At 42.3% G+C, this 10,369-nt stretch overlaps 1 protein-coding gene across 1 annotated transcript in view; it reads right to left on the reverse strand.

The window, feature by feature from the left end:
• The window catches only part of LOC126183208 (homeobox protein 2-like), a 49,744-nt gene extending 41,639 nt beyond the window's left edge, over positions 1-8,105 (reverse strand). The window contains exon 1 of the mRNA XM_049924986.1: positions 7,982-8,105. The gene's annotated coding sequence lies outside the window, so the exon portion shown is untranslated. The remainder of the gene's footprint in view (positions 1-7,981) is intronic.
• Positions 8,106-10,369: the final 2,264 nt, after the last annotated feature.

Here is a 10,369-nt window from a genome sequence, read left to right on the forward strand (position 1 = left end):
GGAAGATAATGAGTTTATGTTCGGAATAAGCTTGGCCGAAGTCCTTACTCGACCATCCCAGTCACGTTTCCTGTGGGGTTATCTGAATCAATTACGCAAATGTCGATATCCTTCCAAAAAACTGACCGAAATCTATATCTGGCTCTTTTCCTCCGTCTCTAACAATCTCGTCAATGGGATGCTGAAATTCAGTGTTAATTTCCAGTGTGTCGGTAAAGACTGCATTCACGAGAATTGTCGCATCCAGTAACGCCTGGTCTCAGCAGGTGGCAGGTTGATCGTATCAGTTACGGTTTATGTTAGCTACATCCATCTCCCTAATGGAAATAGCGATGTAGTGATAATGTGTCTGACTGATTGAAAATAGCAAATGTCTCATTCGAATCCTGGGAGATGGTGACTCTATTACTAGGGCTGTAAACAGTCCTTGACCTACATGGGCTACGACTCTCTTGACCTAATTTTTCGTGATTCGATCTTAAATTCTTAGCGGTAATCTAACTACCGTTGCAGTTGAACCGTACAGCTTGTGGACATTCTAGATAGTGAGCTGACAGCTAATACAACATATAAATTCAGGGAAATCAGATACGTTGACGATATATAGTATCCTGTAGTGAATGATTCCAGGCAAGCTGCAAATGGCTTAATCAGTAATCCTCCTCCTTTACTGCAAGCTTGTTACGGCTTCAGCACCATCCTCAAATAAACGTGCAGATGTTACATTCGGTGAGTTTACTTACCTTTATAAGAGTTGTACAGAAAGGTTAGTTTGCGTAAATTCTTACATCTCGTTGGAATAGATACCGATATTGCACCAGTGAGTAAACTGTCGACCGTATATTTGTTGCTATATCGTTATAATCGCGTAAGTTTTGTTTGTATAGAATATTTTCGCAAAATACTTTTGACAGTTAGAATGACAGTTTATTATCGTTGATGCTTTATGTTTACAATGCAGTCTTTGATAGTCAGTGATGTCAGTCGAGTTTCATTGCTATTATTTTTTGTTACCGTTTTTATCAATGACTATCTTTGGTTGCAGATAAATGCCACTAACATCAGTGACTAGCAAAGACTGCTCTGTAAACATAAAGCATCAACGAGAATAAATTGTCATTCCAACTGTCAAAAGTATTTTGCAAAAATATTCTATAGAAACAAAACTTACGCTATTATAGCGACCTGGCAACAAATAGACAGTCGACAGTTTACTCACAGGATGCAATATGGGCACCTCTTCCAACTAGATGTAAGTATGTATGCAGACTGGCCTTTTACAAACGTCAGTATACTCCCTAAATGTAACATCTACTTGAGAATGGCGGTATAGCCCATACAAGCTTGTAGTAAAGAAGGAGGATTACTAATTAAACCATTTGCAGCTTTCCTGGAATTATTCGCTACAAAACGTCATATTATGATGTGATCTATGCTGTGGGCCCATCTGTAAAGAAGATATACAGTATGTAATGCAGGCCAGTTGATAAGAAGTCTGTTAGACACGGTGATCAGAACGGCAGTATTATATTTCACTGGACTATTAACAAAGTATAAAGTTACAGAAATATTTCAGAAACTTCATTTTTACGTGGTAGATAATAACGTGCACATATAAAGTACATAAGTACATATTCAAAAGATGTCAGTGCACTGATTTTTGAGCACATTAATATTCCACGTATTTTTTTTATTTATTTTTTTTCTTTCGATTGCAGAATTGCAGGTCGCAATTAGTGTTTGGAAACAGTGCTGCACCGCGCTGGACCTATTTCCTTGAAAAAACTGAATGTAATACAAACACTGGTTTAAATTCTTTCAATAACTGACATTCTCTAGTATCCCAGGACTATCTTCCGATTCTATTTTTTATTTAGAAATTGCATTTTGTAGTTACTGCATAATGATAATGAAATCACGAAATTAGAGTAGCGGAAAAGGGTGAAGCATGTCCTACAAGTCCAGCAGCTTAGTCTTGTATATTTCTCATAAGGTCTGCTACGTGAGTGACTGGTTGTGTCGTGTGACTGAGACAGTGATGTAGAAAATAAATTACCCTATTAAATATTATGTGCCCTTCCCATGTTACAGTGAGTGTACTACACAGGCCACCCCCAGGAGACATCCTGCTAATGTCGTGTCAAACCCCTTCTAGCCTTGATAATAACCTCGTCTGGGAAGGAAGAGAGTCCACACATTTCTTCAAGTGTAACACTTCCACCAGACTAGATCCTGTAAAGTTACTAAACTGACGGTACGTTGATTGCGACGTATCACTCGCTCTTGCAAGTAGTCTCAGACTTTTTTTATGGGATTAAGATTGAGTGATTTAGCGGGTTTGTTGAGTTTCTCGATAGAGTGTCTAAGTGTTCGCCGAACCAGGAACGTATATATGCAGCTTTGTGAACACGGTTGTTAACTTCTCTGAAGGCGGGAGTGTCCGCAGCATACTCATCACAAGTATATAGAAGAAAGGGCAACATATGGTCACCGAGAACTTTGAAATATACATTCTGGTTCAGGATAACCTGAAAGAATGGGCCCAAGTCAGGGCACGAAAAATAGCCCCTGAAACATTACAGAGTCAACTCCGGCCTGCATGATACCCTGCACACACTGCAGACTAAACGCCTCATCGGGTCATCGGTGCATTCGACACCTTGCATCATTTAAGAAGGGCAAAATCGCAACGGGTCTGACGACACTGTAGGCCCCAGTGATCTATATTTCAGTTTTTGTGTTTTTTTTTTCACGATTGAAGGTATGCAGCTTCTTGTACCGTTGTAATCAACGTCCACTCGGTAACTGGCTTTGATGGATGTGCATTAATTAACAGTAGCAATATCTATCGGGTTTGAAACCTGCTGTCATTGACAAGGCGTGACATTCGTCTCTGATCCACCACGGTTAAGATATTTTCACGGCCAGGTTTATTAAGCCGTGTCTGATGGCAGTAAGGGGTACACCATTTGTTGTAGATATAATGGACAGTCCACGTTCTTACGCCAATAAATCGAGTAGCTTTATTCATGGCGTGGTCGTAGGCACGACCAAACACAATAGATCGTTTCTGACATTCTCCTCGTTGCCTGATTTTACTGCTCTGTTTCCATACAACCTACTGGCATACACTCACCAGTTCACAGCCATGATTTAACGTCAGTGATGGAGAGTCACCTGACAGCCTGGTAACAGTTCTACACCATCTACAGCGCTCCAAAGCGAACACTGAGCTCTTTTGACGTACTGACTAATATTTTGTACCGTGATTTTATATTAAAGCCGAAAAAATTATGAAAGATTATTTCGTCAGTTTACGCCGTTATGCCATGTGTCTATTGGATCAGAAAAGAAATACAGTAACTTGCAAGTACACTCACGGACAAGTCCTTAATAAGCTCTGCTCAGAATACGAGAAGTTTTCAGTAAGCAATACAACACTTTTTTTCTGAAAGCAGATTGATTTCATTCCGAATCCCAGTATACCACACATCATTCCCCACTGTTTTCACTACAAACCCCTATTTTTCAACATATCTCCTTTCAGTACGACGGCCTTACGCTACCTTACTGGGAAGACCTGTATGCCCGTTTGGTACCACTCTACTGGCAGACATCTGAGCCAACGTCTTGCTGCATCAATAACCTCCTCATCATCCAAGTACAGCTTCCGACGGATTGCATCCATCATTGGGCCAAACAGGTGAAAGTCGGAAGCTCGAGACGCCGGGCTGTAGTTTGGATGAGGAAGAACAGGCCAATTAAGTTTTGTGAGCTCCTCACGGGTACGCAGACTTGTATCAGGCCTTGTCTTGTCATGGAGACGAGAAGTTCGTTTGCATTTTTGTGGCGACGAAAGCGCTAAAGTCGTTTCTTCTAATTCCTTATGGGCACACACCACTTGCTGTGTACCCAAACTGGTGGACGAGTCTGTCAACACTACCAACAGATACGTCCAGTTAAGGTGTTGGATTGTGATCTGTCTATCACCTCGAATGAGAGTGTCCGCACGCTCCAACATTGCAGGAGTCACAGCTGTGTGCGGCCGGCCGACACGCAGGACATCGGACAAGTTTGCGCGATCATGACAGACGTCTCGCTTTTGTTCACTGACAGGTCTCCGTAGACATTCTGCAAAGGCCTATGAATATCTACAGTGCTCCGGTTTTTCGCCAAAAGAAACTCAATGACAGCTCTCCGTTTGGAACACACCTCCATTACAGACGCCATTTTGAAGGCTACGTATAGCGCCGCCACCAACCGGAACTTCATGAAACTATAGGGGCTGAAGGGGGAATATTATACGACGTCCCACAACAAAGTCCGCATTTTTCCAACCTAAACTGGCCGAGAAGAAATGTGTTACGTTGCTTATAGAACACCCCTCGTACGTAAAGTGGTTCCCTGATTGATCCGAATACGTAGAGAAATATTTTGGAACCTTTGTGTCCACCTTGATAGTAAACACTGGATGCTGTACCTAGAGTACCAATACACTAAACAAAGTGTTTTATATCAAAGTGAGCTTACAAATACCACACAGTTTCTCCCACAGTGTCTCCATCATTGTGCAAAGATGAGAAACATCGATATTTAACCCATCTAGTCTCTGTTGTAGCTATAGATTTAACATAAAAACACATTGTGTCCTCTAAATTTTATTTCCTCTCTCCTCTTAACGGCAACAGTTAGCTTGATACAGTCCTTCACAACCAATGGAAGTCTTATACTCGATCAGGAATGGAAGCAGTATTTTTAATTTAAGGCAACAACATACCAATTTCCGAGGCACCCGAGTTCACCTCCCACACCGTCTGACGTTCTACAGTGTTTGAAACACGGAACTCGCATGCGGAAAAAGCGTGGTTCAAGGCCCTTTTGATTACGCTCTTTAGCTTATCCTTCATTTGACTAAATAACTGCAGTAATCTGGATGATTTCATATTAAACGTCACTTTCGAGCCTTTTCTCTTCATTTGTCCCGTGGGTAAATGCTACCAGTTATATACAGTGCGTAAAATTAATACTGCTTATTCGCCTGCCTTATCCGTGAGTGAGTTCTACCCAGGGAATCATTCAGTAGATGGCTAGATGGTGATCAGCTATAGAGATCCAGCTCTGATCAGGGCTCTCACTGGCGTGTTTAGTTTGAAACAAAGGTATTCTCACAGGGTGTAAATCTGAAGTTCTACAGAAACCTTTTCTGTGTATATGGAATCTGCACAGGCACTTAACAACACCGACTGCAAGAAGAATATGACTGAAGTCGGATATATGGGAAACACGGCCTGTGATCAGTGGTTGTACTATTTACCCATCTTATTTAGTCTTCATTTTGGTTATCTGAGTTGCTCCCGGGATAACCTACGTGATTCATTGTTATAGATCACCTTCAATTCCTTCCCTAATCATTTTGTAGACTAAGTCAGTTCTCTGTGACAATGACTTCGTTTTCGGTAAAAATTGAAGAAATGGGACAAAGGGTCAATATTTAGATGAGCGAAGTGATATAAAATCTGCCATTAGAACAAGTTTTATCAGCACGTGAAAAACAAGATGCTCCGCTCGGTTAAAGCATCTTTGGTTAGTCTCGGATCCTTACCAATTTGCATTGACGGAAGAGATAGAAAATTTTCATGTGATAAATAAATCATTTAGTCAGCCCGAGACACCATGTCGGACGATATAAGGTAGACAATACACATGTCTAACAGCTTACTATAAAAATTATTAGAGCATATGTTTCAAAATCGACACAAAAAGCTATTGCATTCTTTCAAATACACCTCGGTTAATGAGAAGAATTGCAAAATTCGTAGTAATTGACGGAAATTCAACGAGTAAAACAGAAGTGATTTCTGGCGTTCCCCAAGGTAGTGTTATAGGTCCTTTGCTGTTCCTTATCTATATAAACGATTTGGGAGACAATCTAAGCAGCCGCCTTAGGTTGTTTGCAGATGAAGCTGTCATTTATCGACTAACAAAGTCATCAGAAGATAAAAACAAATTGCAAAACGATTTAGAAAAGCTATCTGAATGGTGTGAAAATAGGCTGTTGACCCTAAATAACGAAAAGTGTGAGGTCATCGATATGAGTACTAAAAGGAACTCGTTAAACTTCGGTTACACGATAAATCAGTCAAATCTAAAGGCCGTAAATTCAACTAAATACCTAGAAATTACAACTACGTACAACTTAAATTGGAAGGAACACATAGAAAACGTTGTGGGGAAGGCTAACAAAAGACTGCGTTTTACTGGCAGGACACTTAAAAAATGTAACAGATCTACTACAGTACGCTTGTCACGCTAAAGGAGTTTAATCTAAAGGCCGTAAATTCAACTAAAATACCTAGGAAACACAATTACGAACAACTTAAATTGGAAGGAACATACAGAAAATGTTGTGGGGAAGACTAACCAAAGACTGCGTTTTATTGGGAGGACACTTTACTACGCATGTCCGTCCCCTTTCAGAATGCTTCTGTGCAGTGTGTGATCCTTACCAGATAGGACCGACGGAGTACATCGAAAAAGTTCACAGAAGGGCAGCACGTTTTGTATTTCCGCGAAATGTGGGAGAGAGTGTCACTGACATGATACAGGATTTGGGCTGGACATCATTAAAATAAAGGCGTTTTCCGTTGCGATGAAATCTTCTCACTCAAATCCCATCACCAAATTTCTCCTCCGAATGCGAAAATATTTTGTTGACACTGGCCTACATAGGGAGAAACGATCACCACGATAAAATAAGGGAAATCAGAGCTCGTACGGAAAGATATAGGTGTTCGTTCTTTCCGCGCGCTATACAAGTTTGGAATAATAGAGAATTGTGAAGGTGGTTCGATGAACCCTCTGCCAAGCACTTAAACACGACTTGCAGAGTATCCACGTAGATGTAGATGTATGGATTTCGGCTCGTATGGGGATGTACCGACAGCAGCTCTTCAAGCGCACGATCGACAAAATGGTGTAGGATGGGTTACTAGCACCCCAAACAGGGTGAGCCGGAGACACTTCAGGGAAATTTCTGAGTATTTTGGCATAATAGATTCGTGGTCTCCAACGGTTTGTAACAGAGTAATAATGTATTTTTTAGTCATTAGATTTGTTACCTCAGTTATCTGAAGTTTCTGCGAAGGCACTTTCACACTGCAAATCGGCCAACTCTTCATTAGTAAACATATCCAAACCGCTCTGTATCATATGTAACACACAACTGATGCTACCGGAAAAACTAACCCGAGTCAGAACCGCACAGTAACTGGACAGTTGCTGTTGTAACAGCGCTTACCGTAAGTAAATGGAACATGTTTGTTTCCAAACAAGACAAAGAAGGGATACCAAAAACATTTCCACAGTTTGGAAAATATTTTCCTTGTAGTACATATGTGAATAAGAAATCAAACGAATTACAGTTACTGTGTAACGATCAACTGGAGACTGCAGGCTCTTATACCGAAATATTCAGAAAATTCCCAGAACAACTTTTTAAATTTTGTCGGCAAAGTTCGCATTTACCCAGAATATGCTTCACCATACATCGTACTGTGGCTTGCTGAATACAAATGGAGACGTAAATGAGACAGAGTCAATACAGGAAATTCGTCAGTGAAGCTACGTGTACGTACCCCTAGAGACTTAACTAAATTTGTTGGCGAACTTATAAATTTTTGATACTTTATAGAAAACTACGTAATAAAACCTCACTCTAATAGTATTTGTCGATCACATTCTAGTATGGAAGGATTACAGTTTTACTTTAAAAGTTCATTTCATAATACTAACATACTGTCTTCTAGAATCCATGTAGAATATATAATCTAGAAAAAAAAATCCTATCAACTTGTGAAGATAACACGCTCTAGCAGTGAAGTGAGAAGGAGGTAGTGTAGCTTAGTGGTCTCTTTAAAAAATAAGCAAGCTCACACTTAACGGAGAGCGCAGGAAAGAGCAGGAGAGCAGCAGAGGTACTCACGGGCGGTGCGATGCGGCGGGCGAGCGTGTCCAGCTGGTTGTGAGCGGCGGCGGAGCCCCGAGTGCTCATCTTGAGACGCGTCCCCTCCAGAGATGAGCCGGGGGCCGCCCCTCGCGCGTCTGCGTGCGTTGCGCAAGGTCGCTGCTACCGGGAAAGCCGAGACGCCAGACGCGCCAGCCTTCGTCGCTCTTTCCAGGCTCTATTTGCCGCTTCCCCTCTTCTCAGTCCTTTCACGTTCCTACAAGGACACGTGCGTTGTCCGTAATCGAATTTTGTTCCTTGCACTTCTTTTCTAGGTTCGCAGAAAGGCTCACAATCGTTACTCGCAGAATAGCACCATTACTCCGCTACTGGACACTGCGAGGAATGTGCAGCGGATCTGTTCTCACCAGATGACTTCATCTGCAGGTTTGGCGCTGTGAATCAGATACTCGTCATCAGCTATAGGTATAAATATGCGGCACGATTCGGTTCAGGTCCGTAGATCCAGTTTCAAGTGTACGATCTCGCTACATTGTTTTCGAAAATTTTATTTGTGACGCATGATATGAGACCAACTGAATGCTACATTCATCCATAAAACTTTAGCATCCTTACTGTACCTCCAAACTTCGTATCACATGATGAATCTTTTTTCCAAAAATTGTACCCTAAACTGAAAAGGTCCTTCTCAGACTAGTGTTGTTCCTATAGAGCCCCACTGTAGAGTTTGGTCCAAGTGTACGGAATCAGCTCCCAGATATGTGAGTGGCTCGAAAACTTCTTAAGTAAGAGAACCCAGAAAGGTTTCATGGACGGCAATAATTTATTAGGAACAAGGGTGTCATCTCGGGGATCCAAAAGAAATGAGATAGAACCACTCTTGATCTCTATATACACAAGCGATCTGACGGAGAGAGTGAGCAGCAACTGCGTCTGTTTGCTGATGACTCTGTACTGCACGGGCAAGTTTCGTCATTGGGTAACTGTAGCAGGGTACAGAATGACTTAGAGAAAATTTCCATTTGGTCTGATGTATCGCAGTTATCTGTAGATGTAGACAAAATGTAAGTCAATGCAGATGAGTAGCAAAGTAAACCTTGTTATGATCAAGTGCAGTATTACACTGAAGAGCCAAAGAAACTTGTACACTTGCCTAATACCACGTAGAGCCCCCGCGAACACGCAGAAGTGTCACAACACGACGTGGGATGGACTCGACTAATGTCCAAAGTAGTGCTGGAGGGAACGGACACCATGAATCCTGCAGTGCTGTCCATAAACCAGTAAGGGTACGACGGGGTGGAGATCTCTTCTGAACAGCACGTTACAAGGCATCCCAGATATGCTCAATAATGTTCATGTCTGGGGCGTCTGGAGGCAAGTGGAAGTGTTTAACCTCAGAAGAGTGTTCCTGGAGCCACTCTGTAGCAATTATGGACGTTTGAGATGTCGCATTGTCCTGCTGGAGTGGCCCAAGTCCATCTGAATGCACAATGGACATGTTTGGATGCAGGTGATCTGACAGGATGCTTACTTGTGTGTCACTTGTCAAAGTCGTATCTAGACGTATCAGCGGTCCCATATCACTCCAACTGCACACGCCCCCCACCATTACACAGCCTCCATCAGCTTGAAGAGTCCCCTGCTGACATGGATTCGTGAGTTTGTCTCCATTCCCGGACACGTCCATCCGCTCGATACAATTTGAAACGAGACTCATCCGACCAGGCAACATGTTTCCAGTGATCAACAGTCCAATGTCGGCGTTGACGGGCCCAGGCGTAAAGTTTTGACGTGCAGTCATCAAGGGTAGACGCGTGTACCTTCGGCTCCAGAAGCCCATATCGGTGATGTTTCGTTCAATGGTTCGCACACCGGCACTTGTTGATGGCCCAGCATTGAAATCTACAGCAATTTGCAGAAGTGTTGTGCTTCTGTCACGTTGAACGATTCTCTCCAGTCGTCGTTGGTCCGTTCTTGCAGAACCTTTTTCCGGCCGTAGCGATGTCGTAGATTTGATGTTTAACCGGATTCCTGGCATTCACGGTTTCCTCGCGAAATGGTCGTACTGGAAAATCCCCAATTCATCGCTATCTCGGAGATGATGTGTCCTATCGTTCGTGCACCGACTATAAAACCACGTTCAAACTCACTTAAATCTTGATAACCTGCCATTATAGCAGCAATAACCGATCTAACAAATGCGCCAGGTCGGTTGTTGTCTTATATAGGCGTTGTCGACCGCAACGCCTTATTCTGCCTGTTTACGCACCTTTATATTTGAATATGCATGCCTGTACCAGTTTCTTTGGCGCTTCAGCGTATTACTGCGCTGCTTGACACGGTCACGTCAATTAAATTCGACAGCGAGCTGAAAAGTAATGCCTCCGAATTCTTTATGTAAAT

The sequence above is a fragment of the Schistocerca cancellata genome, chromosome 4 (assembly GCF_023864275.1).
Source record: "Schistocerca cancellata isolate TAMUIC-IGC-003103 chromosome 4, iqSchCanc2.1, whole genome shotgun sequence".
Taxonomy (NCBI): domain Eukaryota; kingdom Metazoa; phylum Arthropoda; class Insecta; order Orthoptera; family Acrididae; genus Schistocerca; species Schistocerca cancellata.